This window comes from Eptesicus fuscus, chromosome 11 (assembly GCF_027574615.1).
Source record: "Eptesicus fuscus isolate TK198812 chromosome 11, DD_ASM_mEF_20220401, whole genome shotgun sequence".
NCBI lineage: Eukaryota > Metazoa > Chordata > Mammalia > Chiroptera > Vespertilionidae > Eptesicus > Eptesicus fuscus.
In genome coordinates, this window is record NC_072483.1 from 80,191,994 (window position 1) to 80,218,504 (window position 26,511).

General features: G+C 45.5%; 1 protein-coding gene across 4 annotated transcripts in view; it reads left to right on the forward strand.

Moving 5' to 3' along the window:
• The window catches only part of LOC114232845 (uncharacterized), a 41,878-nt gene that overhangs the window by 12,477 nt on the left and 2,890 nt on the right, over window positions 1–26,511 (forward strand). The window contains exons 3-5 of one of the 4 annotated variants that reach the window (XR_008557529.1): window positions 16,977–17,100; window positions 17,363–17,446; window positions 18,010–18,062. The exons of 1 other annotated variant lie outside the window; for it this stretch is intronic. The gene's annotated coding sequence lies outside the window, so the exon portion shown is untranslated. Of the gene's footprint in view, window positions 1–3,540; window positions 3,621–8,981; window positions 9,017–16,976; window positions 17,101–17,362; window positions 17,447–18,009; window positions 18,063–26,511 lie in introns of those variants that run through there. 2 more of the 4 variants (XM_054723476.1, XR_008557530.1) reach the window with 2 other exon arrangements.

Here is a 26,511-nt window from a genome sequence, read left to right on the forward strand (position 1 = left end):
GGATTTGTTCACTGATGATTCCCAAGTGCCTAGAGCAGTGCTTTATTAGCATTCACTCAGTGCTTATTGAATTATACTCAATTGTGACAAATCCTATGACTGATGTCAGCACAGGTGCATGGGCGTGTATAGAAATGGCCCCCACTGAGCAGGTTAAGACTTTGTGAAGGAGCTAATGCTTCATCTGAACTTTTTTTTTTTTTTTTCTGTAAAAAGCTTTATTGTTTCATTTGGTCCAGTGCATGGGAGAGGGCTTCAGGGTGGTTAAAAGAATGGCTAGCAGTTTCGGGAAGAGGCTCAGGTAAAAGCCAGACACCAGGGGATGCAGAGGGGCCCCTCAAAGGCCCCTGGGCTCCACAGGCTCCTAGTTGTGCTTGAGGGTGAGCCTCTGGAAGAGATACTCGCCCAGCCCAGCCTGGGGGCCGGCCCCCTGCGGAGGTGAGGCAGGTGTCGCCCATCTTCTTGATGAGTTTCACCTCCTCACCCCGGAAGTGGTTCTCCAGGAAGTCACGGAGCTGAGGGTCTGCGGTAGAACCAGGGCAGGCAGCTCCAAAAGGGCCTGGGTCAGGCTCCTCTCCAAGGCCAGGGCGGCCTCCATGGCGCCCTGCGTGTTGCCCACTCACCCTGGGGAGGCTCCGGCACATCTTGGAGAGAATGCGGTCACGGAGCTGGTTTTGCAACTTCATAATAAGAGACGATGGGCACCCTCGTGCTGCTTCTCCGCCAACTCGTGGAACTAGTGCCCAGGCCCCCGAGAGCCACATCTTCACGGTGGAAAGAGAAGCCCAGACAGAGGTAGGTGTGGAGGCCGCAGATGCAGGCTGGCCAGGCGGCTGACCGCAGCCTCCACGTCGGTGGGATAGTTCTGAGGAGTTTGGAAGCTCATGGTTGTTCGGCAATAAGGAGTTAAGGTGGAAAAAAACCCGGTGTGTTGGCTGGTCCCAGAGGTGGTTCTGGAGGTGGTGACTGGATCAGGTTGGAGGGTGGCCGGAGGCTGGAAGAAGGGGCGTCCCTGGGTCTGTTCCGTCCAAACACTGTGGAAGGGAGAGACAGATCCGGGACAGCCAAGGACACTGAACTTTTTTTTTAAAACAGTGTAAATTTTTTATATTTAGAATTAGGCAGCTGGACTCAGTTTAGATGATCCCAGTTTTGTTGGCAATATCCAAAGCATCATAGTCAGGGGCCAGTCGAACATATGCCTTCTTCTGTTCATCAGGCCTGATCAGGGTGTTGACCTTGGATACGTCAGTGTCACAGAGCTTCTTCAAAGCCTGTTTGACCTGGTGTCTATTGGGCCTTGACATGTACAATGAACACAGTGTATTATCTTCTATCTGCTTCATGGCCGACTCAGTAGTCAAGGGGAACTTGCTGATGGCACAGTAGTCAAGCTTGTTTCTCCCAGAATTGATCTTCTGAGGATATTTATTTATTTATTTATTTTTATTTATTTATTTTTTTTGGTATCTTCCGAGGATATTTAGGCCTTCAGAGCCGCAGTGTCTTTGGCCATCAGAAGGTGGGTGACATGGGTATCTTTTTTCTTGGAAGTTGTGGACACCTTTCAGCACTGCCTTCTTTGCCATCAAAGCCTTTGCTTTGGCTTCAGTTTTGGGAGGGGCAGGGGTTCCCATCATTGCTTTCAGCACCATCTATCCTGTCTAATAAAAGAGTAATATGCAAATTGACCATCACTCCAACACACAAGATGGCTGCCCCCATGTGGTCAAAGATGACTGCCCCCATGTGGACACAAGATGGCCGCCACAAGCTAGCCAGCAAGGGAGGGCAGTTGGAGGGACCAGGCCTGCAAGGGAGGGCAGTTGGGGGCAATCAAGCCTGCAGAGGAAGGCAGTTAGGGGTGACCAAGCCAGCAGAGGAGGGAAGTTGGGGGCGACCGGGCCTGCAGGGAAGGGCAGTTGGGGGGGACCCAGGCCTGCAGGGGAGAGCAGTTGGGGGGTACCAGGCCTGCAGGGGAGGGCAGTTAGGGGTGACCAGGTCATCAGGGGAGGACAGTTAGGGGTGACCAGTCTGGCAGGGGAGCAGTTAGGCATCAATCAGGCTGGCAGGGGAGTGATTAGGGGGTGATCAGGCTGGCAGGCAGAAGTGCTTAGGGACAATCAGGAAGGCAGGCAGGCGAGCAGTTGGGAGCCAGCAGTCCTGGATTGTGAGAGGGATGTCCAACTGCCCTCAAGGGGTCCCAGATAGGAGATGGTGCAGGCTGGGGTGAGGGACTCCCTCCCCCCCATGCACGAATTTCGTGCACCGGGCCTCTAGTCTTCCTATAAAAAAGGTCAGCTGAACTTTTAAGGATAAGTAGTGAGGCAGCTGAAGGAACCATAGGGTATTGTTTCAGATAGCTTATTAAATTGAACCTCATTGCTGTTCAGGGTATGGAAGTCCTAAAGCCCATAGATAATACACTCTGCAAAAAAAATTTCATGGCTTATTTATGTCCAGGTGTACCACATTATCAGTGAGCACTCATAACATTCCGTGATCAGACTGCATGGGCCAGGAATGTCAGCTTGACCAGCCCAAATAGTGGTCAGTAAGGAAAATGTTCAGGCCTGCTAGCCAAAATAGTGGCTAAGGAAGTTTACAGTATGTATCTTTAGAAAGGAATGCAGTGACATGGAGATCTTTCTCCTTCGAGGTGTTCTTTCAGTTTGGACCAGGGATTACCCTCAGAGATAGAGCCTTAGCTATTTTGGTACCTGGGATCAGACACAAATCCACTCTCGAATCAGCTATGTCACTTATGATGTATGATTTATGTGTTCTTAACAACATGTGCCATCTGGTGGCTTCCTATTTAAATAACTGTTCTTGGTAATTAGATGTCAAGCTTAGTTGTTTATAGCTGTTGGAGGAATGTATGTGCTGTCAATATATAAATATAACACATTTTAGAGTTGTGTACTCTACAATGTTTGCCTGTGCCCTTTAAATTTCAGTAGGCAGATACACACCCCTTTCTGCCTTCCCAGTTTTGACTCTTTTCATAGAATCCCCTAAGCTCAGTCTCTGGATAGCACAGTAACCAATACACATTATTTAAATGACTGGATCAAATGAATTTTGATCCAGGAAAAAAACAACAACTCTAAGCCTCAGGACTTGGGGAAACTGAACTTTGTATACTCTTTTATGTCTGTAACAAAGGGCTCATCATGGTATCTATCTTAGTCTTTATGAGAATATATGTAATAGAAGTTAATATATGTAAGTCTTTGGCATATTTCTTTTATTAATAGACTTTATTTTTCAGAACAGTATTAGATGTACAGGAAAAGTGAGCAGGTGGTACAGAGAACATATACTACTTATATCTTCTACCCCACCCCATGCCCAGTTTCCCTATTATTAACATCTTACATTAATATGGTACATTCGTTACAAGTAATGAACCAATATTGACTTATTACTGCTAATTCAAGTCTGTAGTTTATTTGGGTTTCCTGAGTTTCAACCTTATGTCCTTTTCTGTTCTAGGATCCCATCCAGGATGCTACGTTATATTTAGTATCTTGTCTTCTTAGGCTTCCTTGGCTGTGATAGTTTCCAAGACTCCCCTGTTTTTGATGACCTTGACAGTTCTGAGGAGTACTGGTCAGGTATATTTTAAGATGCCCCTCAACTGGAATTTGTACTTGGCGCAGGTTAAGGCATATAAAACTATTGGTTATTCTTGTTATTATTGCTTCATATTCAGATTAAAAAAGGGAGGGATAGTTTTGCTGCATGTTCAATATGTAAAAGAAAGATTTATTTTGAGGCTTGGTCGAGTTATCAGTGCTGAAAGACTGTCTGGACAAAATTTTGTTTGCTTACATTTCTCTTTCCATTTGTCCATTTGATCCAGTAAATATTCACCAAGGCTGTACTGGGAGGGCACAAGAATGTTGGATGCTGGGGATTGAATGATAAAGCAAAACCACCCTCACGGAGCCTCCAGTCAAATAGGGAGACAGTTAAAAGAAGTAACTAGGAAATAATCTAAAAGATATCTTGTGACAAGCAAAGAAAAGAAGTTTATTCTTAATTTTTAAAATATCTCAGGTGAGGGGAAGGGGGACTACTTTATTAGGATGGTGTAGAAGTTAGGATCATATTTAACAGTGAGGGGCAGGACTTTAAAAATCAGGGGTTTAAACAAATACAAGTGTCTCTCCCACGTTGGGAAAGTTAAGGAGTCAGACTAGAGCTAATGTAGCATGTCCATAGTGTTAGGGTCCCAGGCTCCTTCCATCTTGTTGCTCAGCTATGCACACATTTATTTCCCAGGATCATCTCATGATCTCAGTTTCTGGAGCTCTAGCCATCACATCTGAATTCTAGTGAAAGGGACAGGGAAAGGAGCAACTATTTTCCCATTTCTGCTTCTATGTGGCTAGAACTTAGTCATGGCCTTTACTAGCCACCTTAACTAGTCTTTATCCAGGTGGCCAGGTGTACCAGTTAAACATCAGAACTTGGATTGCTATAGAACAGTGCTTCTCAAAATTCAGCATGCACCAGAATCATCTGCAAGACTCGTTGAAATACAGATTGCTGGGCTCCACCCCTAGAGTTTCTCATTCAATAGTAGGCCAAGAATTTGCATTGTAAACAAATTCCCATGTTTTTTTGTTTTGTTTTTAAAAAATATATTTTATTTTTATTTATTTTTTTCAATTCTGGGTGCTCTTTATTTATTTTTTAAATTTCTTTATTGATTATGGTATCACATAATTGTCCTCATCCCCCCATTCCCATCCCAAACCCCTCCCCACGTATGCCCCCACCCCCCTGCTGTCCGTGACCACTGGTTAGGCTTATATGCATGCATACAAGTCCTTTGGTTGATCTCTCCCCCTTCTACCCACCCTCCCCTACCTTCCCTCTGAGGTTTGACAGTCTGATCGATGCTCCCCTGTCTCCGGGTCTGTTTTTGTTCATCAGTTTATGTTGTTCATTATTTCCCCTAGATGTGTGAGATCATGTGATACAAGAAATACACTTATAAGAACCGAAAATGAGACAAGCCATAATGGTTATGCTGAGAGGCAAATGAATCAGTCTGTAGTGAGTTTCTTTCTGGGCCAACAGTTCTTTTGAGTCCCAATTTCAAATATATGTTAATGAGTTTTTACAGAGAGGAAGGGAGAAGGATAGAGTTAGAAACATCAATGAGAGAGAAACATTGATCAGCTGCCTCCTGCACACCCCCTACTGGGGATGTGCCCGCAACCAAGGTACATGCCCTTGACCGGAATCGAACCTGGGACCTTTCAGTCTGCAGGCCGACGCTCTATCCACTGAGCCAAACCGGTCAGGGTCAAATTCCCATGTTTTGTTGACAATGTTGGTCCAGGACCACACCATAGAAGAAGGGGAGCATGGCTATTGGGGGAGCAGTCTGATTCAGAGCATGATTTAGACTTTAATCATTTACATTTTTGTATTGAGACATGTTATGCTTTCTGAGGTCAAGTATCTCACCTTTTACGTGTCAAATCTAGATACTTTTACACAATTTGGTAATTTTTGTAGGAGGTCAATGTTTTGGTTATCTGCTGCTGGGTTGCAAATAACCCCCAAACAAAGTAGCTTAAAGCAGTCATTTGCTCATGATTCTATAGATCTGCAATTTGGGCAAGACTCAGTGGAGAAGGCTTGCGTGTGCTCTACCTGTACTGCCTGGTCATGACTAGGGATGGAGGATGCAGGATGGCCTCACGTGTCTGGGGCTGTCAGCTGGGGCACCTCTTTGCTCCGCCACCTGGACTTCCTTAAGTGAAGTCCTGGGGCCCCACGAGAGCTAAAGGGAAGTTCAAAGGCTTCTTAAGGCCTAAGCCTAGAAGCCACACTCAGTCCCTTCTTCCAGATTCTCTTGGTCAAAGTGAGTCACAAAGCCAGCTCAGATTCCAGGGGGGAGGAAGTGGACGCCATCTATTGATGGGAGGAGTGGCAAAGTCACATGGAAGAAACAGCACGCAGTTGTATCGTGCTGTCTCTGGCAGTATCTACCACAGTCAGGAGTGAGAACGTCAATATTACAGTAGCAGTCCCTTATCATTGTAAGTGTGGACATAAGATCTATCATTCAGGGGATTTTACCCCTATTAGGACCAGAGTGTGATCTGGGGAAAACATTTCCCACACAGTAGAAAAGACGCGTGGCAAGATCAAACAGGGTTTTAGAAAGGCTTTCTCATGCCTTTATTGATATACAAGTTCAAACATGAGGAGGAGAACACAGATTCAAAAATAAATTCATACATATTTTTCTGCTGGCCTTCTTTAGACACGTGGCTATTTTGATTGAAAGTTGTGACCACGTGGCTATTTTGATTGAAAGTTGCGATCTCAACTTTGGAAAGTCAGCATTTTAAAAATAATGGTCTCACACCGATACAATGTGAATTAATGCTCTAAAAGAGGTCAAGTTTATAGAATATTTTAATAAGTGGTATCATTTAGGGCGTGCGTAAGAGACTCACCCCTTGCCCCCAAGGAAATCTTTACAAGCGCCTGAAGTTTTACCAGGAGTGATTCATTGTTTCAAGCCTTGCTCATTTTCACTGGATTCTTACATAGCAGATACTTCTGGGAAGGGACGGGTAGGAAGTCAGTTGCACTGTACTATGAATAATTTAGAGGAACACTCTTCTCTCAGAGATGCCTAAGAGTCCTGGATGACTATGGAGGAAGGGGGTGCTGAAGGCAGGAGCTGGGTGAGATGGGATGGGGTGGATGAAGAGTAGACAGAGTCAGGTACTGAGCCCACATTTTATTTTATTTTACTATTGATGTCAGAGAGGAAGGGAGAGAGAGTGAGAGTTAGAAACACTAATGATGAGAGAGGATCACTGATTGGCTGCCGCCTGCACACCCCACACTGGGAATCGAGCCAAAACCCGGACAGATGCCCTGATGGGGAATCAAACCATGACCTCCTGGTTCATAGGTTGGCGCTGAACCACTGAGTCACGCCAGCTGGGCCGGAGCCCACATTTTTTTACATCACACGGACTGCTGCTTAGGTGGCATGCATTAGGCTTACGTGATGTTGAAACAATAAATTTCATAACGGCTTTTTGTTTTGAAGAGAACATTCTGTTCCTATCATATGATACTCATGCACTCATTGTGTGTGTTTTTTCTTAAACGTTTTTCCACAAAGAGTATTTCTTTACCCTTAAAATAGCTCCAACAACCTGCTTTGAGGTCCTTCTCTCTCCTTTTTTTATTATTAAATATATTTTTTATTGATTTCAGAGAGGAAGGTAGAGGGAGATAGAAACATCAGTGATGAGAGAGAATCATTGATTGGCTGCCTCCTGCACACCCTCCCACTGGGGATTGAGCCCACAACCTGGGCGTGTGCCTTGACCATGGCCTCCTGGTTGACCCTCAACCACCGAGTCACACCGGCTGGGCGGTATTTTATTTTGTTTTATTTTATTTTATTTTATATTATCTGAGGTCATTCTCTTATAATAATTTTTAACTTCTGTGATTCTTTCTTTGCAGTATCTCTTCTCACCCCCTTTTCCAAGGTCCACTGTGGGAAAGTTCCGCTTGGGCGGAGGTACTATTTGTTCAGCAGGTGTGAATCAGCGCGAGGGGACCTGCCCACAGCCTGGGTTTTCCTCTTTTGAATAGAAGCTATTTACTTCTTTGACTGGCTTAAGGCCACTCTGTCTCTCCTTTGAATGTACGCCTTTCCCCAGCGAAAACTAAATCCAGCTCACACATTCCCAAGAGTTACATTCCGGGAAGCTGCTTTTGTTTGAGGAGCCAATATAGAGCAAAGACTCGATTTTATTCTTCTCAGAGAGCAAGAGCCTGTTCTGCGGTTCAGATGAAAAGCTCTGTGACTAACAGGATTCTTTCTTCCTTTCTTTTTCCTTTTTTTTTTTTTTTGTGTGTGTGGGGGGAGGGGTGTGTATTTCATTTCTCCCATTAGCAGCCTGGTCCTTTCATGACACACCTGGCTGAAGTGATCTATACTTACAGAGCGAAGGAGAAGTGGGGACTGTCTGGTGCCCTTTAACCCCCCGAGGAGGGGCTTCTAGGCCTGCAATCAGGACTGGCCAGTAGCTGGCTGCTCAGGTGGTGTGAGCTGAGGCCAGGAGGCTTGACTCACGCCCATTGCAGTTCTGGAGAAGTCCCAGTCGTGGGGCAGCGAGCCAGGGTGCAGTCCGCCTCCTGGTCCTCCCTCCGAAAGCCACAGGCTCTTGGAAGACAAGATAGTTGTGCAGCTGAGCTAGAGGGGGGCGTCCTCCTGCGGGAGTCCCGGGGCCTGAGCCATACGGCTTGCACAGCTAGCCGAGCCTGCTGGAAACTGGACTGACAGCTGACCAGGCATTTGGCCTCTTTTCAGCCTCTGCGGCCGCTTGCTCCTTGACCCCAGCTGGTTGGCAGCATCCCAGGGGATACCCACAGGCTGTTGACGTTTCCTCAGGGTCGGAGTGCCCCGTCTTGCCCTCCTTGGTCCCTGTTAATCTCCCCAACCACCTCATTCGGACAAACGTGTTTTTTGAAAACATGTGGCAATTTGACAGATCCAATTAGTAGCTTAGTGTCGTGACATTAGCTGAAGAATCGTGTGCTAAATAGCATCTCTAGTCTTGACAGCTTTCAGAGGTCCCCCTGAAAACCAGGTGAGCCACGGGCAATGAATGAACTGGAGGAGAGTGCTAACTTGCTAGCAAGATGGGCCGCCAAGATGTCAACAAGGTGTGGAGAACAACTGTCATGTGATCTCGCATCCTCTTGGAGAAATCTCTGCCTCCGAGTCTGCCACCTCCCAACCTCTGTGAGGGGCCCCCTCCAATCCCGGGACGACCCCCCTACCCGCCCCCCCGCCAGTTTCTGAGCCAGTCCTGAGCAGTGGGCAGATATCAATGCACTATGAAAGTGTGACCAGGAAGAGAGACATCAGGCTGAATATTTGAAATGGGGAATTTAATGCAAATAACTTTATACAGGAGCTGGAAGAGCTGAGAAGCCAAACAGTGGATGGCGAGGTAACCTAAAGAATGGCAGCAGCAGGAAGATGCTGCTTCTAAACTGGAGGGGAACAGAGAGGAGGTGCTTTCTGACCAGACTGGAGGAGACCTGGCGCAGGCGGGAGCCCCACGTGGGGTGTGGGGGAGATAGCTCCTAATCTGGGCTGTATCTCCGGGGCCAGGGTGACTCAGTGGCCTTACCTCCTGCCAGCACATGGTCTGGCAGAGAGCAATGGTTAGGAGTACACTATCGTTCTTGCCAGGAATGTGGGTCACATAGATAATATGCGTTTATTCAAACCTTATTGAACTGTAAAATTTAAATTTTACCTCAATAAAATATAAAAAATACACACACAAAAAGAGTTAGGCTCTGCATTAAAAAGAAGGATCTCTTACCCTTTGAGACAGCATGGAGGGACCTGGAGAGCATTATGCTAAACGAAATAAGCCAGTCAGAGAAAGGCAAGTATCACATGATCTCACTCATACGTGGAATCTAATGAGCAAAATAAACTGATGAACAAAATAGATCCAGAGACATAGAAGCATAGAACAGACTGATGAATCTCAGAGGGAAGGCGGGGAGAGGGTGGGTGGGAAGAGATCAACCAAAGAACTTGTATGCATACATGCATAACCCATGGACACACAATAGGGTGGTGAAGGCCTGGGGTGGGGGCCAGGGGTGGGCTAGTATGGGTTAATGGGGGGGGGAAAGGGGGACATATGTAATACTTTCAACAATCAAGATTTAATTAAAAAAAAAAAAAGAGGCTCTGGAGTCATACTGTCTGTGTTTGCTACCAACTAGCTTTTAGGGACTGAGACGTGTTCCTACCCCCGCCCTCCATTCATATGTGGAAGCCCAACTCCCAATGTGCTGCATTTGGAGATAAGGCCTCTAAGAAGGTGAAAGGTTAAGTGAATAAGGGTGGTGCCCTAATCCAATTCTACTGGTGTTCTTACAAGAATAAGGGAAAGCAGAGATCTCTCTCCTCCTGTGCACTTAAGAACGGCTGTTCCAGGACAAAGCAAGACGGCAGCCTGCTGCCCACCAGGAGAGCCTCGCCGGAAACCAACCCTGCCAGCACCCCGATCCTGGACTTCGAGTCTCCAGACGCTGAGGAAATACGTTTCCTTGGTTTAAAGCACCCGCCTGTGGATTCTGTTACAGCAGCTTGACTTGGCTGAGCAAATCACATACCATCTACCTACATTAGTTTGCTCGTCTGGGAAATGGCAATGATAGAACTTGCCTTCTCACAAGGTTTTTGAGAGAATTATTTGAAGCATGAGTTTAAAGCACTCGGCAGGTAGTAAGCATGCACATGTGGTTTGTACCCCTGAATTTCTGCCTCAGGATCCCTGCCCGGAAGACAGGTCTCACCTATCGTCAGATGCTGCCTCCCACCCCCAGCCTCACACGAGGTGTTGCTGGTCCTCTCTCCGTATTCTCCTCCTGGCATCCTCCAGCCACTATTGGGGTCCTGCTGCCATCACGCAGAACTGTCCCCTGCTTTTATTTTAGCCGCCTGGGCCTCCACATGCTGACCCCTTCCTACCCTGAGGATGTCGTGTCCCTACTGCTGTGTGCTTTGTTCCATCTTCCACGTGGTTCATGGTCAGCCCAGCTGTGTTCCTTTTCTATGACCCCATCTTCGGTCCTGGCTCCATCCCTCAGCCTGTGTGCTTGGGTTGGCCTGGTATACGTCCCACCCGCTTCCGCTCTCCAGGCCATTTGCACAGACTTGAGGATTTTCCTGCCTGGAAATGGGTTGGGGTGGGAAGGGGTGAGTGGATGAGCTTTCTTTGGAGCCGCATGTGCATGGCAAGCACACTTTTATGTTGGTTTTTAACTCAGACCGTGGGCTTATTTGGGTTGGATTTTGGGAGAAAAAATGGGAATGATGTGTATGGAGGTAGTTGGGGGGCTGTGGTCCCCAGCAGTTTGGATACAACTTCCAAGGACCAGTCCCCGCTCTGGCACACTGTTACTGGGCTCATGTGGACGCTGCGTTTGCGGTTGTCTGAGCTTGGCTGGGTGTTGGTTAGCAGTGGTTCTCCGGTGTGTAATGACTCGTGTGTATTAGTTTTTAATTGCCATTATACGTCAAACTTAAATGCATAAAATAACACTTTTATCTCAGAGTTTCTGCAGTTTTTTACAAAATAGATATACTTGTATTGATTTCAGAGAGGAAGGGAGAGGGAGAGATAGACATTTCAATGATGAGAGAGAATCATGGATCGACTGCCTCCTGCACGCCTCACACTGGGGATTGAGCCCACAACCCCGGGCATGTGCCCCGACTGGGAATCGAACTGGTGACCTGGTTTATGCTCAACCACTGGGCCACAGCAGCCAGGCTTCTCTGCAGTTTTTAGCCTTAAAATTACAAAGGATACAAGCTGGTTAGAACCAATTTGAGCATCAATAACCTTATAAAGTGAAAATGATACATATGTCCTTCTTACTCCCCTCTAGTCCTACGCTCCCAGGGAATAACTAACTACTGGTAGCCACTTAGTCCATTTACTTATATTTTATCCATGTTTACATGAACATACATACACACATGCACCAACATTTTTTTTTTTTAACAAGAATGAGCTCACTTAAATTAGGACTTTTGTTTGCAAGTGATAGAAACTCTGCATTAACCGTTTCAGGCAAAAAGAGGAATTCACTGGCAGGAGAAGTTAAACCCCAGGATGTCTCTGTGTTCCGCTTCTCTCAGACCAGCACTGTCCCCACGCTGGACCTCCGGCTCCCGCCCCCCGGCTTCCCCACACAGAGGACGTAGCCCTCTGCCTTCAGCTCTAAATACAACGTTCCCCTGAAGGACTTTGGGCTGCAAATAACACAAAACCCAACTGCAGGTGACTTATCAGAGGGTTCTTCTCATGGGACAAGATGTATAGAGGCAGTTGGTTCTGTAACCCAACGATGCCATGGTTTGGGGGCAAATTGTTTGCAATTCTCTTGGTCTTCCCCCCATGGTTGCAAGGTGGGTGCAGCAGCTTTAAACACCATTTTCTCACTCGACAGTGTCTTTAGGTGGCGTCTGTCAAAGGCAAAAGCCTGAGACCCAGGCTTGTGTGCAGCGACTTGGGGAAGTGATCACAGGGAGCAGAAGAAAGGACTGAGGAGGAAGGAGAGAGAGAGAGAGAGAGAGAGAGAGAGAGAGAGAGAGAGAGAGAGAGAGAGAGCTCATATAAACACACCAGGAGTGGGGCAGTGCTGTGGTGATGTCTAGGTCCTGCTGGCACCTCCCGAGGGATCTTGTGACGTGTATCTCAGAACTGTCCCCTGGGGGTAAAGAGACCAGCATTGAAAAAACATAAGTGTACTTCCCCCACAACCATGAACATATTTTCCAGTTAGTGTATGCATGGTATACACAGCTCATAGTGTATGGTTTTCCGTTAGCAGACAAGCCATCCTTTGTATAGTCTGTTAATGCGCATGCAGCCCTGGTTTCATATCAAATTGCCCTAAGCATTGGATGGTCATCCTTTTCCTCTTTTCCTGATCCCAGGACTGAGGAACTTTTATCCCTTTTCAAATCTTCGGCAAATTGGAAAAATACAGCAGTAGTCCGTCTTGCCAAAACAACTATTTCACACTAACCTATTCAGAGCAAAAATAGAAACGAGGTAAAAATAGCTTCTAAATAGCCAAATAGATGTCAAACTGTCACAAATTCCAGATGGAACCGGAGGTCCTGTGCGCAAAGTCACTCGGGTTTTGTCTTAAATCTCACACCCTTGTAAGAGAGAGCTTAATAGGGGCCTTTTAAACCTCATTGTTACTTAAACTTACTAGCTTGGTATCCTAGTTACTGTTTCCACAGCAAACGAGAAAGGGAAGGAAGCTTTTAAAGGAAGCCACACTGGCCAACTCAAAATCAAGACGTGACCACTGACAGCAACAGAGGAGGCAAGAGACCAAAACAGCAGCAGTGACAAAAAAACACCCCCCTCCCCCTTTAAAAAAGGAATATTGGTATTCTGTCTACTCTGTGGAACAGTAAAAGAACTGAGACTCACAGCCAGAAAGAATTGTTAACATTGCCTTTAGAGTACTCTTTACAAGGCAAGGAAATGAATAATTTATTTCATGCTATTATGTCCTCTTATGCAGTATTAACTCGGTATGGTTATTCTTTTTGTGTAATATATTTTAGAGAATTTCCCAATATATAGGTTTAAAATAACGAGAAAAGTAGATTCTAAAAGCCCCGGGGAACCTCACTCTAAATAAACTGTTTTCCAAAGTCAAGGGATTCCTTCCGGGTGGGGTAGCCACAGGGGACGGTTTCTCCGCTTCCCGGCACCAGAGGGCGATGTGGCTCAGCCTTCCCTCTGACTCAGCCAGCCCTGCTGCATCTCTGCAGGGCGCTTGGACAGTCCCTAGCTGTCCTTTTACAGGGACAGGCTAAGCAGGGCAGACAAATGCTGAGACGTTTATCCAGCCTCCCAGGCATTTTCCAGAAATATTAGAGGCGCGCTAGACTGGAAGGGGCAAGAAAATAATTCTTCTCCAGGACGAAAGGAATTTGAGAATATTTGCTACAAAAGTTGTCAGTCATTTCTTGTTTAGTTTGTCTGATTAGTAAACAGTATTATCCCAGCTGTGGCATCAGCTAACCAGGATATTACTGTGTGTGTGTGTGTGTGTGTGTGTGTGTGCACTTGAACTTAGCTGATCTCTTTGAATAGAGAAATTTTTTTTTGCTTTGTTCCAAAATGTTGTAGTCTAATGTGCCAACCCTTATACTCTCTAACCTTATTACTGTTATTAATATTACCACCTCATTTTGTCCATTCATTGTCATTTCTTCCTCTATTCTTCTTTCTGTTTGCTTTCCATGCTGTGGTGGACAGAATACGCCCCCCACCCCCACCCCCACCCTCCCGCCAACCTGTGACTATGTTATGTTACCTGGCAAGGGGAATTAAAGTCATTCATCAGCCGGCTTTAAAGTAAGATTATCTTGGAATATTCAGTTAGTCACATGTAATCACAAGGGTCCTTAAATGAGCAAGGCAGAGACAAGTTAGACATGGAGAAATGGCCTTGTGAGAAAGACCTGCCGTCGATGGCTCTGACCATGGAAAGGAGCCGTGGTAGCCTCTTGAAGCTGGAAAAGACCAGACCACAGGTTCTCTCCCTGAGCCCCCAGAATGGGGTGCAGCCCTGCCAGCACCTCGACTAGCCCAGTGAGACCCACTTTGAACTTCTGGCTTACAGGACTATGAGATGATACATTTGCATTGTTTCAAGTCACTAAATTTGTGATAATTTGCTCTAGTTGCGGTAGGAAACAATACACATGGTCATAAATTACATTTAAGACGTATTTATGAAGTGTTTACTATATGCTCAACATTGTACATGGGGAAAAGATACAAAAGTAGTATTAATGATGTCACACCTCACAACCACTGATATTTCAGAACATAAACTAGGGTTTTATTTCTATTACACAGACCTTTAGCCAGCAACATGTGATGCTCATAGTTGCATAGGTAACTACTGATTTCATCTACTCATCCACATTTATTAGTGGCTTCTCACTGCCAGGCATTGCGCATACAAAGATAAGTGAGGTACAGAGATGAAAAAGGCGCACTTACTTAATACGACCAAGCAGAATTCTTCATCTCCACTGTGCCCCATCTGCTGCTCCTGCCATTTTTTCCTAGCCTCCCAATTCCTCAGACTTCAAATCCACAAAATAGTTGAGGAGCCGAGGTTTTCAACCAGTGATGTAAGTGAAAGTCTTCGCTGTGGGGTGTGAAGGGGCAGGTAAAAATACAATGCCTGGACCTGCCCCTGGGGACTCTGACTCAGTCGTCTGAAGAAGCATTTGGCTGAGTTTTTTTGGTAAAAGCTCCTTAGGTTACTCTACACCTTGTGTTAGAGAGTAAGATAAATATAGAGGGGGGAAAAACAGGCCAAAGAAATTTCAACAAGTTAAACATTTAAAAAAATATATTTTTTATTGATTTCAGAGAGAAAGAGAGAGAGAGAGAGATAGAAACATCAATGATGAGAGAAAATCACTGATTGGCTGCCTTCTGCATGCCCCACGCTGGGGATTGAGCCTGCAACCCAGGCATGTGCCCTGACTGAGAATTAAACCATGACCTCACGGTTCATAGGTCGATGCTCAACCACTGAGCCATGCCGGCCAGGCTAAACATTTTAAAATATCATATAGGTGGTTGATTACAATGTTAGTTGATTACAATGTAATACAATTATAAATTGACTAGTTGATTACAATGTAATGCTATTATAAATTAACTAGAGGCCCAGTGCATGATTGAATCATGCACATGTAGGGTCCCCTAAACGCTTTCGCTTTCGATCACGGGGGAGCTGGGTGCCTGTCCGCTGGTGCACCAGGCCTTTCAGAAGCCTCCGGCGCGGCGAAGGCTTCTGAAAGGCCTGGTGCCTGAGCATTGTTATGACTGTTTTACTATTATTAAATTCTATAATTTAATAGTTTAGTTGAAGAGTAAGGGTGTTTTCACTCTTGCAGTCATGCGATTCTTGACTTCAACCCCTGGCTTTAAAATGAGAAGCCATGCCCAACTGGTATGGCTCAGTGGTTGAGCATCGACTTATGAACCAGGAGGTCTTGGTTCGATTCCCTAATCAGGACACATGCCCTGGTTGCGGGCTCAGTCACCAACCATTGATGTTTCTATCTCTCCCTTTCCTTTCCTCTATGAAATAAAACAATATATATATTAAAAATAAGATAAAAAGCCATTATTTCTTTTTTTTCAGGGCTAAAGTATTCTTTTTCTTTATTTGTTTTTCCATTCAGAAAGGATATATGCACCCCTATGTTCATAGCAGCACAATTTACAATAGCTAAGATTTGGAAACAGCCTAAGTGCCCATCAGCAGATGAGTGGATTATAAAACTGTGGTACATTTACACAATGGAATACTATGCTGCTAAAAAAAGAAGGAACTTTTAACATTTGCAACAACATGGATGGAACTGTAGAGCATTATGATAAGCGAAATAAGCCAGTCGGAGAAAGATAAATATCACATGATCTCACTCAGATGTGGGATATAATGATCAACATAATTTGATGAACAACAATAGATCGATCTAGAGACAAATGGTAGGGGAGAGGGTGATTAGAAAGCAACCAAAGGACTTGTATGCATGCATATGAGCATAACCAATGGACACAGACACTGGGGCGGTGGGGGCTTGCCGGGGTGAGAATGGCTGAGGAGGGGAGTGTCAATTGGGAAAAAAGGAGACTTATGTAAAACTTTAGACAAAAAAAAAAAAAGATTTAAAAAACCATTATTTCTTATGTGTTTATGTTTTTTTGACTCTAAGGAAGATAAGTCATCCTCTTTCTTTTTTTTCTTGTCCATTTAAATCCAGTAAAACTTCTTGCCTAACGTAGTTTCACTCTATACCATCCAGATGGCAGAGGAAAGTGGTTGCTCCCTCCTCCATGTGAAATAGTGGAGTTGGACATGGCGGGGCCCTGCTGGGAGTTCTAGAGCTCTCCGGGGCTTGACTGCTGGGCTGGGAGGACTCAGGCTTTCGGTCTCCCAGGGGAAAAGCCAGGGGAGCTGGATGGAGCTGTTTTTGGTCTGATGTCCGGGGACTCCCCATGCATCTGTGCGACCTTCCCGGAGGCCTCCTCCTCCCGGTTAGTCACGTGCTGGGATGGGAGAGGGGCGCCGTCTCAGCCCTTGGCTTTTGGCAGCTGCGTGGAAGCTGGGAGGGTGAATGCCAGCCTCTGGCAGACACTGAAAGGTGTCAGGAAACGGGAGCCTGACAGCCGACGCGGGCAAGGTCAGCGCCAAAGCTGCAGAGATCAAGGCAGGACGTGAGTGCCGGATCTCTGGCCCACGTTATCTGTGGTTGCTCCATCACTTCAATCTATTTTTGTGAATATGTATTTTTTTTTTGCTTACAGGTTACTTTCACATTGAGTAGAAAAACTGTCTCTCCCCCCACCACCCCATGTCTTTCCTTTCCTTTACTCTCACAAGACTATCGCTTGCACAGCACCTCTGATACTCTGGTCACCGGATGTGAAGGTATTCTCCCCCCCACACCAAGGAAAAAAAGTCCTATAATTCAACCCAGTTCTGACACTCTCTACCTGAAGATAGTGTCGGATCCCACAGGTGAAGGGCTCAATCCCAGGAGACTACCCCCACTTCACAAGTAGTGGGTCCCCAGGTTACCCACAATGTCTGCCCAACTGGGCTATAAAGTAGAGGTTCCCGCCACCCCTTCCTCGGGTTCTATTAATTTGCTCACAGAACTCAAGGAAGCACGTTTACCATTTTCTTAAAGGACATGAAACAGGATACAGATGACAAGCCAGATGGAGAGACGCGTCAGGCGAGGTCTGGGAGGGTCCCAAGCGCAGGTGTTGAGGTGAGTGTGATGCAACCCGTGCTATTGGGGTTTTAGGGAGTCTTCACCACATGGGTGTGATCAATTATCAACTCCATTTCCAGTCCTTCTCCCTTCTCAAGAGGATGGGGGAACAGATGAAAGCTCCAATCTTCTAATCATGCTTGATCTTTCGGTGACCAGCCCCAGCCAGGAGCCCACGCAGAGTTGCCTCATTAGAACAAAAGACATTCTGCCACCCAGGAGATTACCAGGGTTTCAGGAGCTCTGTGCCAGTAACTGGGGGGCAGAGACCAGTATATTCTATTTTCTATTACTATCTTAAACATACACACCTACTGGCATGGTCCTCAGAACAGTTTTTTTTTTTTTAATTTAAATTCTTTATTGTTTAAAGTATTACATAAATCTCCTTTTCCCCCCACTGACTTCTCCCTGGCCGCCCCCCTACCCCCACTCCCCATAGGTTGGACAGTCTGTTTGATGCTTCTATGTCTCTGGATCTGTTTTTGTTCATCAGTTTATGTTGTTCATTATATTCCACAAATGAGTGAGATCATGTGATATCTATCTTTCTCTGACAGGCTTATTTTGCTTAGCATAACAATCTCCAGTCCCATCCAAGCTATTGCAAACGGTAAGAATTCCTTCTTTGCCGAAACCGGTTTGGCTCAGTGGATAGAGCGTCGGCTTGCGGACTCAAGGGTCCCGGGTTCGATTCCGGTCAAGGGCATGTGCCTTGGTTGCGGGCACATCCCCGGTGGGGGTTGTGCAGGAGGCAGCTGATCGATGTTTCTCTCTCATCGATATTTCTGGCTCTCTATCCCTCTCTCTTCCTCTCTGTAAGAAAATCAATAAAATAAAAAAATATATTTAAAAAAAAAAAAAAAAAGAATTCCTTCTTTTTTATAGCAGTGTAGTATTCCATTGTGTAGATGTACCACAGTTTTCTAATCCACTCACCTGCTGATGGGCACTTGGGCTGTTTCCAAATCTTAGCTATGGTAAATTGTGCTGCTATGAACATAGGAGTGCATATATCCTTTCTGATTGGTGTTTCTGTTTTCTTGGGATATATTCCTAGAAGTGAGGTTACTGGGTCAAATGGAAGTTCCATTTTTTAATTTTTTTTTTTAAATTTCTTTATTGATTAAGGTGTCACATATTTGTCCTCATTCCCCCATTCCCCTCTCCCCCCTCCCCACGCATGTCCCAACCCCCTGTTGAACTTAAGCGTTGGATAGGCTCATATGCATGCACACAAGTCCTTTGGTTGAACTCTCCCCCTCCCCCCACCCTCCCCTATCCTCCCTCTGAGGCCCGATAGTCCGATCGATGTCTCCTTGCTTCTGGTTCTGTTCTTGTTCCTCAGTCTATGTTGTTCATCATTTCCCCTAGATGAGCAAGATCATATGTCACTAGATATATACTTATGAGAACTGAATGTGAGACGGGCCATTTTTTAATTTTTTGAGGAAACTCCATACCGTTCTCCACAGTGGCTGCACCAGTCTGCATTCCCACCAGCAGAGCAAGAGGGTTCCTTTTTCTCCACATCCTCGCCAGCACTTGTTGTTTATTGATTTGTTGATGATAGCCATTCTGACAGGTGTGAGATGATACCTCATTGGTGTTTTGATTTGCATCTCTCGGATGATTAGTGACTTTGAGCATATTTTCATATGTCTTTTGGCCTTCTGTATGTCTTCTTTTGAAAAGTGTCTATTTAGGTCCTTTGCCCATTTTTTGATTGAATTGTTTATCTTCCTTTTGTTAAGTTGTATGAGTTCCCTATGGATGTCGGAGATTAAACCCTTATCAGAGATAACTTTGGCAAATATGTTCTCCCATGCAGTAGGCTTTCTTGTTGTTTTGTTGATGGTTTCTTCTAGAAACCACTGAGGAACTTAGTGAGACCTTTAAGGATCTTAGTGAGAATGCCAAAAAAAAAAAAAAAAGGAAAAGGACCAGTCAGAAATTAAGCATACATTGACTGAAATAAAGAATAATATACAGAGATTCAACAGTAGACTAAAGGATCCCAAGAATCAAGTCAAAGAGTTGAAATATGAGGAAGTAACAAATACCCAACCTGAAGAGCAAAAAAGAAAAAAGAATCCAAAAATATGAAGATAGTGTAAGGAGCCTCTGGGACAACTTCAAGTGCACCAACATCCGAATTATGGGGGTGCCAGAAGAAGAGAGAGAGCAAGATATTGAAGACCTATTTGAAGAAATAATGATAGAAAACGTCCCCTACCTGGTGAAAGAAACAGACTTACAAGTCTAGGAAGCACAGAGAACACAAGAGGAATCCAAAGAGGACCACACCGAGACACATCATAATTAAAATGCCAAGGGCAAAAGACAAAGAGAGAATCTTAAAAGCAGCAAGAGAAAAGCAGTTAGTTACCTACAAGGGAGCGCCCATACGACTGTCAGCTGATTTCTTAACAGAAACTATGCAGGCCAGACGGGAGTAGCAAGAAATATTCAAAGTGATGAATATCAAGAACCTACAACCAAAATTACTCTACCCAGCAAAGATATAATTTAGAATTGAAGGTCAGATAAAGAGCTTCACAGAGAAGAAAAAGCTAAAGGAGTTCATCACAACCAAACCAGTATTATATGAAATGCCTAAAGGTATTCTTTAAGAGGAGGAGGAAGAAGAAAAAGGTAAAGATAAAAAATTATGAACAACAAAGTGACAACAAATAAATATCTATCAACATGTGAATCTAAAAATCAAATGAATAAAAAATCTGACTAACAAAATAAACTGGTGAATGTAATAGAATCTGGGGCATGGAAGTGGAGCGGACTGACAATTCTCGGAGGGGGAAGGGTAAAGGGGATGTGGGGAGGATGTGGGAAGAGATTAGACAAAGATCTTATATGCACGTATGCAGTACCTATGGACAGGGACCGTGGGATGGTGAGGGCCTGGGGTGGGGTGGGAACCAGGTGGAGGGGAGCTATGGGGGGGGGGGGGATCTGTAATAATCTGAATAATAAAGATGAAAAAAAAATGCTGCTGGGCTGCATTCCTTTGTGGAACTTGGCTCTTGTTCCAGCTCACATGGTGTTGGCAGGACTTGGTTCCTTGTGGTTACAGGACTGAAGGCTCCCGGGGGCATGTTCAGTCCCGGCCACAGGCCCTCTCTGTAGGCGGTTCACATCACAGCAACGTGCTTGCTCAGGGCCAGCCACGGGTTTTCTCTCGCGCGTCTCTAAGTTGCAGTGTGGTGTAGCATAATCATGGGAGCGGCATTTTGAGGTTTCACCTGGAAATCTAGATCTTTCAGGGAATCTGGGCCCACTTTCTCACTGGGAAAGAGCTGGTGGGAGCTGAGGAGCAGCAGCAGCTGAGCAGCTTGGACAGTGGGACTGCGCACGCACACCCCCCCAAACCCCCCCACCCCCGCCCCTGTCAATGAGTCAGCCACTTACTGTGCCCTTCTGTCTGTCACGGGTATTTGAGTCTGTGACCCAGGATTGCTTTCTTGAAGAAACTGAGACATGGAACAGGAGGCTGTGATTGAAGATAGGGGGTGGGGCGGAAGCAAATAGGACCTCATACCCTCTCATTTGTCTAATTATAACACAAAAGAAGGTGGGATTGAGTAGGTCTGGGTTCTGCACCTGGCTCACACACACATGAGGCTTTCTGAGCCTCAGTTTCCTCTTCCCCCAGAGTTTCTCACTCAAACAGCCTGGGGTCAGGGCCTAGGAATCTGGAATTTTGGCAAGTACCCACGGTGACGCTTCATGATCAGGCACTTTTCATGACGAGTCCATTCCTAAGTGGACATTATCCAGCAGCTATGGGCTCAGGAAGTAAGAGCCAGTTCTTGGCATTGATGATTGGACTCACCTAAGCATGCTAGAATTCAGGGAAATATTTCAGTTCCAGAAGAAATATTCTGAGGGAGAAAATATTAGGAAGTTAAGAATAACCTGGGAAACCAAGTTGGAAACCAAACCATATAGACCGGGCTGCCATGGCAGAGTAGGGGAAGTATGTTATCTAGTATTCTGGGTCCGCGCCCCTCCCTCTGTCCTTCCACTTCCTTCCCAGCCCCAGAAGCTGGGTTCCTAGTTTGTAAGCTGTGGATGGGGCAGAGCCACCCAGTCCAGTACAGAGCAGGGGCTCAGTGAGTGTTGGTTGAAGAAGTAAATGAGTAAGAGGTTAACAGGGTCTGGTGCTTGGTGCCACTCTGATGCACTCTCCCCCTCGTAGCCTCCCTGAGAGCGTGGAGAGCAGCTCTCCTCTGTCTCTCAGCACTCCCTCCTGAGCCCAGTGCACTCTGCAGAGGTATTACAATTTAATTTAGAGAAAATCTTTTATTACTAGCCAAAAGCAAATTAAACGCCTCTCATGTATTGGTTTAACATGCAAAGCTACATTTATTTATTTATTTATCTATTTATTTATTTATTTATTTATCCATCCATTCATTCGTTCACTCATCCGACCGTCCATTTGCTATTTATTTGGAGATCTAACTGGCTTTATCGATTTGTGAGTCAGACAGCATCCCATCTAGCAACTAGGACACTGGCCCATTTTTTATTAAAAATAGAAATTCTTTTGGTTTCTGAATCTCAAGTTCTGGAACACATTTTCCCAACCAAGGGGGATTTCTAGTAAGTTACAGGTGTGGGAAGCCTCATTGTAGACAAATTTGGATTTTATCATTACACTATCATTTCTTTTTTAATCCTCACCCAAGGATATATTTTCCATTGATTATTTACTTTTAAATCTTTATTATTGAAAGTCCATTGATTTTTTTTTTTTTTTTTTTTTTTTTTTAGAGAGAGAGTGGAAAGGAGGGAGGGAGGAGAGAAAGAGAGAGAAAAACACCAGTGTCCGAGAGATACATCGATTGGTTGCCTCCCTCATGCTCCCTGTCTAGGGCTGGGGATTGAACCTGCAACCCAGGTACACGCCCTTGACCAGAATTGAACCTGTGACCCTTTGGTGCAAGGGCCTACGCCCTAACCACAAAACCACACTGGCCAGGGCTACACCATGGAAGAGAATTTTTGAACATGGAAGAGAATTTTAAGTAGTCCAGTATAAGTGTTAATTATTATAAAGCTTTATGGTTTAAGGAAAGCTGTACAAACAAAGGGACATAAAGCACAGAAAGACACACGTGCTTTATGAAGTCCCGCTTAAGGTGAGACTTTGCTTCCCCTAAAATATAGTTTGGTCAATTGGTTTGTATATTTTTTGGTCCTATCTCTTTATTTAAAATATATATTTTTTTATTTCAGAGAGGAAGGGAGAGGGAGAGAGAGATAGCAATATCAATGATGAGAGAGAGACATTGATCGGCTGCCTCCTGCACGCCCCACACTAGAGATCGAGCCCAAAATCCTGGCATGTGCCCTGACTGGGAATCCAACCTATGAACCTCCTGGTTCATAGGTTGATGCTCAACCACTGAGCCACATCAGCCGGGCGGTCCTATTTTTAATACACAACATTGGTTTGCTTTAATAACCCAAGAGAGCCTTTAAATATTTCATGGCTGATTGTCCTGATGAGACGTAACTCGTACCAAAGCTATTTTTTATTTATGGGCTTCTGGGGCATCCACAGTGCTCCATGAAGCGTGGAAAAGACAAGTTTATGCTCTAGGCCTTCTTAGTGAGTGCTTAGCATTTAGATAGCCGTGACAGGGACGAGCATGAGCGGCTTTGTGAGTTATTTGGACTGATAGCCTCCTCGTAGGAATGACATGATGTCCTGCTTGGGGGAAAATGATTATACAGGGTATGGTCACCAGTCACTGCGTTAGGAGTCATTTTTCTACACGTAGTGATGAGCATTTAAGGGACAGGAGGACTGGGGAGGATAGATGGGGGAAAGAAAGGCATTTGCAAGGAGGGAAACAGCATGACCAAGACACCAAGGTACTGGATCTGGTATATTTATGGGACATACGTGGGGGAATAGAATGAAATGAGGTCGAGTAGTGCGGTAGGCCCGGATTATGAGGGATGTGGAGAGGCAGGTCTTGGAATTCTATCAAATGGAAATAGCAGGGTTTCTTTCCATTGAAGGTTTCAGAATGGAGGAATGCCATAATAGTAATTTTTTGTTAGAAGGATCACCACACAGAGGTAATGATATGAGTGCTCTTACATACTTGGACTCACATCCTGAGTTGCAGGTCCAATCCCCTGTAACTATTTTCAGTATCTCGTTTTTTATTTATTTTATTATTATTTTTTTAAAAGATCTTTTCTTGATTTTTTACAGAGAGGAAGGGAGAGGGATAGTTAGAAACATCGATGAGAAACATCAGTCAGCTGCCTCCTGCATGCCCCCTACTGGGGATCGAGCCTGCAACCAAGGTACATGCCCTCGACCGGAATTGAACCCGGGACCTTTTAGTCCACGGCCAGATGCTCTATCCACTGAGCCAAACTGGTCAGGGCAGTATCTCGTTTTTTAGATAAAGAAACTGGGCACAGTAAAGTCGCTGAGGTAGGATTTGAACCCAGGCAGTTCAGCTCAAGCCAAAACACTTAATCAGCCATCTATCTAGTACTCCTCAACGTGCTGAGTGGTATTGAAGGAAGGTTAGTCTGACCCTAGCTGGCTTGGATAGAGCATTGGCCTGCAGACTGAAGGGTCCCGGGTTCGAATCTGGTCGGGGGCACATGCGTGGGTTGTGGGCTCGATCCCCAGGGCATGCAGGAGGCAGCTAATTAATGACTCTCTCTCTCTCTCTCATCATTGATGTTTCTATCTCCCTCTCTCCCTTCCTCTATGAAATCAATAAAAGTATATTAAAAAAAAATAAAGGAAGGTTAGTCTGGTGGTGTTGCTCAGGGTTGATGAGAAGGAAAAAAGCCTCGATGATGAGAAATGTAGTTAGGAAGCTATGGCAGTAGTTCTGCACATACCAGAAACCATTTTAATCTTCGCTTCCTGCCTTCCCATCACTGGATTTTATCCATCCCTTCTTGTCCTTTGCTAATTCCAGGCCCCGTTATTTTCTGCCTCCTATGTTGTTCCCTTGCAATCCATTCTCCTCTCTGCGGCCAGAGGATCTTTGTAAAGAACAAGTTGGAGCATGTCACTCTCTTGATTAAATCTTCCACGTAAAATCCAAACTCAGGTTAAAGGACCTTCCTGCCCTTGTCCTCTCCAGCCCCATCTCTAGGCATCTGAGTCCTTTCACACCAGTAAATGTTGGCTGTTGTTATTACCTCGTCACAACCCACTTATTAAACCATTGAATGAAGAAAGTCAGTGAACAGGACTAGAGATTAAGCGATGGATGTGATTAATAGGCCGATGTTTGGTTTTAACACTTCCTCCCCACCTATAGGCCTGAGGCAAAGAACCCCGTTCCTGGGCCTGGCAGTCTTTCCTTCTAGAACCTGTCTAGCAGGTATTCTTCCTCTTAGCGCTGCCCTTTGGAGGGTCGGTTTCCAGGCCTCCGTCCTGTGCATCTTCATTGCCTCCCAGCCCTGCTGCCGGAAGCCCTGGGCCTGGTCACATTCACTGCAGTCCCAGTGCCAGGAAGCCAGCCTCAGAGACCTCCCTCCCTCTCCCCGCCAGTCTGCAGCCTTGGGAAGAGAATTCACATCATTTCAAGGAAAAAGGGGAGGGTGATTCAAAGATGAATAGATGGTTTCAAGGTGACTGACTCAGAGAATGACTAAGAGAAGAAATCTGGAGGGAGGACAATGCCTGGACCTTGAAGGGCAGGAGGACCTCTGGAGGCAGCAAGGCCAGACTTCAGTCCCAGTGCTTGACCTTAGCACCACCAATCCCCCTCCCCCTGCCCCCACCCCCCCCCCCCCAGCCCGGCTCACTCCCCTCTGGTGGGGCCAATCACAGCAGTACCTGCTTTACAGGAGTATTCTTGTCCTTTGCTAATTCCAGGCCCCGTTATTTCCAGCCAAAGGGAGAGTGGCTCTCAGGCACTGAGCATAATGCCCAGGGCAGGAAGCACCCTGAAAAGTCAGCTGTCATTCATTTGAGAAGTGACCACAAAAAGGTATGCCCTACGCCAGAGACTTCCACATTTTTTGGTGTCAGGAGGGCTCCTTTACACTCATATTATTGAGTACCCCAAAGAACTTTTTATGTTTACCTGGTGATATTTACCACATTATAAATTAAAACTCAGTATTTAAAAATATCTATTAATTCATAGCAGAACAATAAAAACCCATTATATGTTGACACATTTTCTAATTGTAGTATTCTATTATGTAAACATTATAATTCTCCTGAGGAGTGGAAGAGCTGGGTGGTAGGTATGGAAATTTTTCACTATTTTAAAAATATTTTTATTGATTTTGAGAGAGAGAGAGAGAGAGAGAGAGAGAGAGAGAGAGAGAGAAAGGAGGAGGGATAGAGAGATAGAAACATCAATAGGCTGCCTCCTGCACGCCCCCTACTGGGGCTCGACCCAAGTACTAGTATATAACCTGAAGGGGAATTTAACCAGTGACCCCTTGGTTCCTGGGATGATGCTCAATCGCTGAGCCACGCCAGCCAGGCTGGACATTTTTTATTTTAAAGAGAAGTTTGGTCATGTCTAATAAAGTGGTTGCACCATAAAAGGGAAAATAATCATGTTTTTCCAAAAGTGTTTGGAAGAGTGGCATGGTTGACGTTTGCCGTAGATCGCCTTAATGTGTGCTTAACTGAAGATGGCTGGACGGCCACGCGGTCTGTGGCAGCATTATGCTGAGTAGCCTCCGAAAAGCGCCACTGCACACTTGTGAGAGAAGGAGAGTTAAACAGGCAAATGGTGTCTGGGTGCTATTGTGAAACAGTCGGGGCCTCAGTGACCGCCTGCAGGAGTCTCAGGGATCCTCCAGGGTTCCCCAGACCACACTTAGAGAACCATCCACCGGTAAGGTCATTTTGAGAAACACAAAAACAGAGCCTTTTCCATTTGTGAATGAAGACCAGGCCCCAAACGAGACTGCATCTCTCCTCCATCACGGGAGCAGAATTTAGTCTGACTACATCAAATGTTTCTGAGGGTGTGGTCACGGAGGTGGTCGTGGTGGAAATGACAGCTTCGGTCGTGGAGGACACT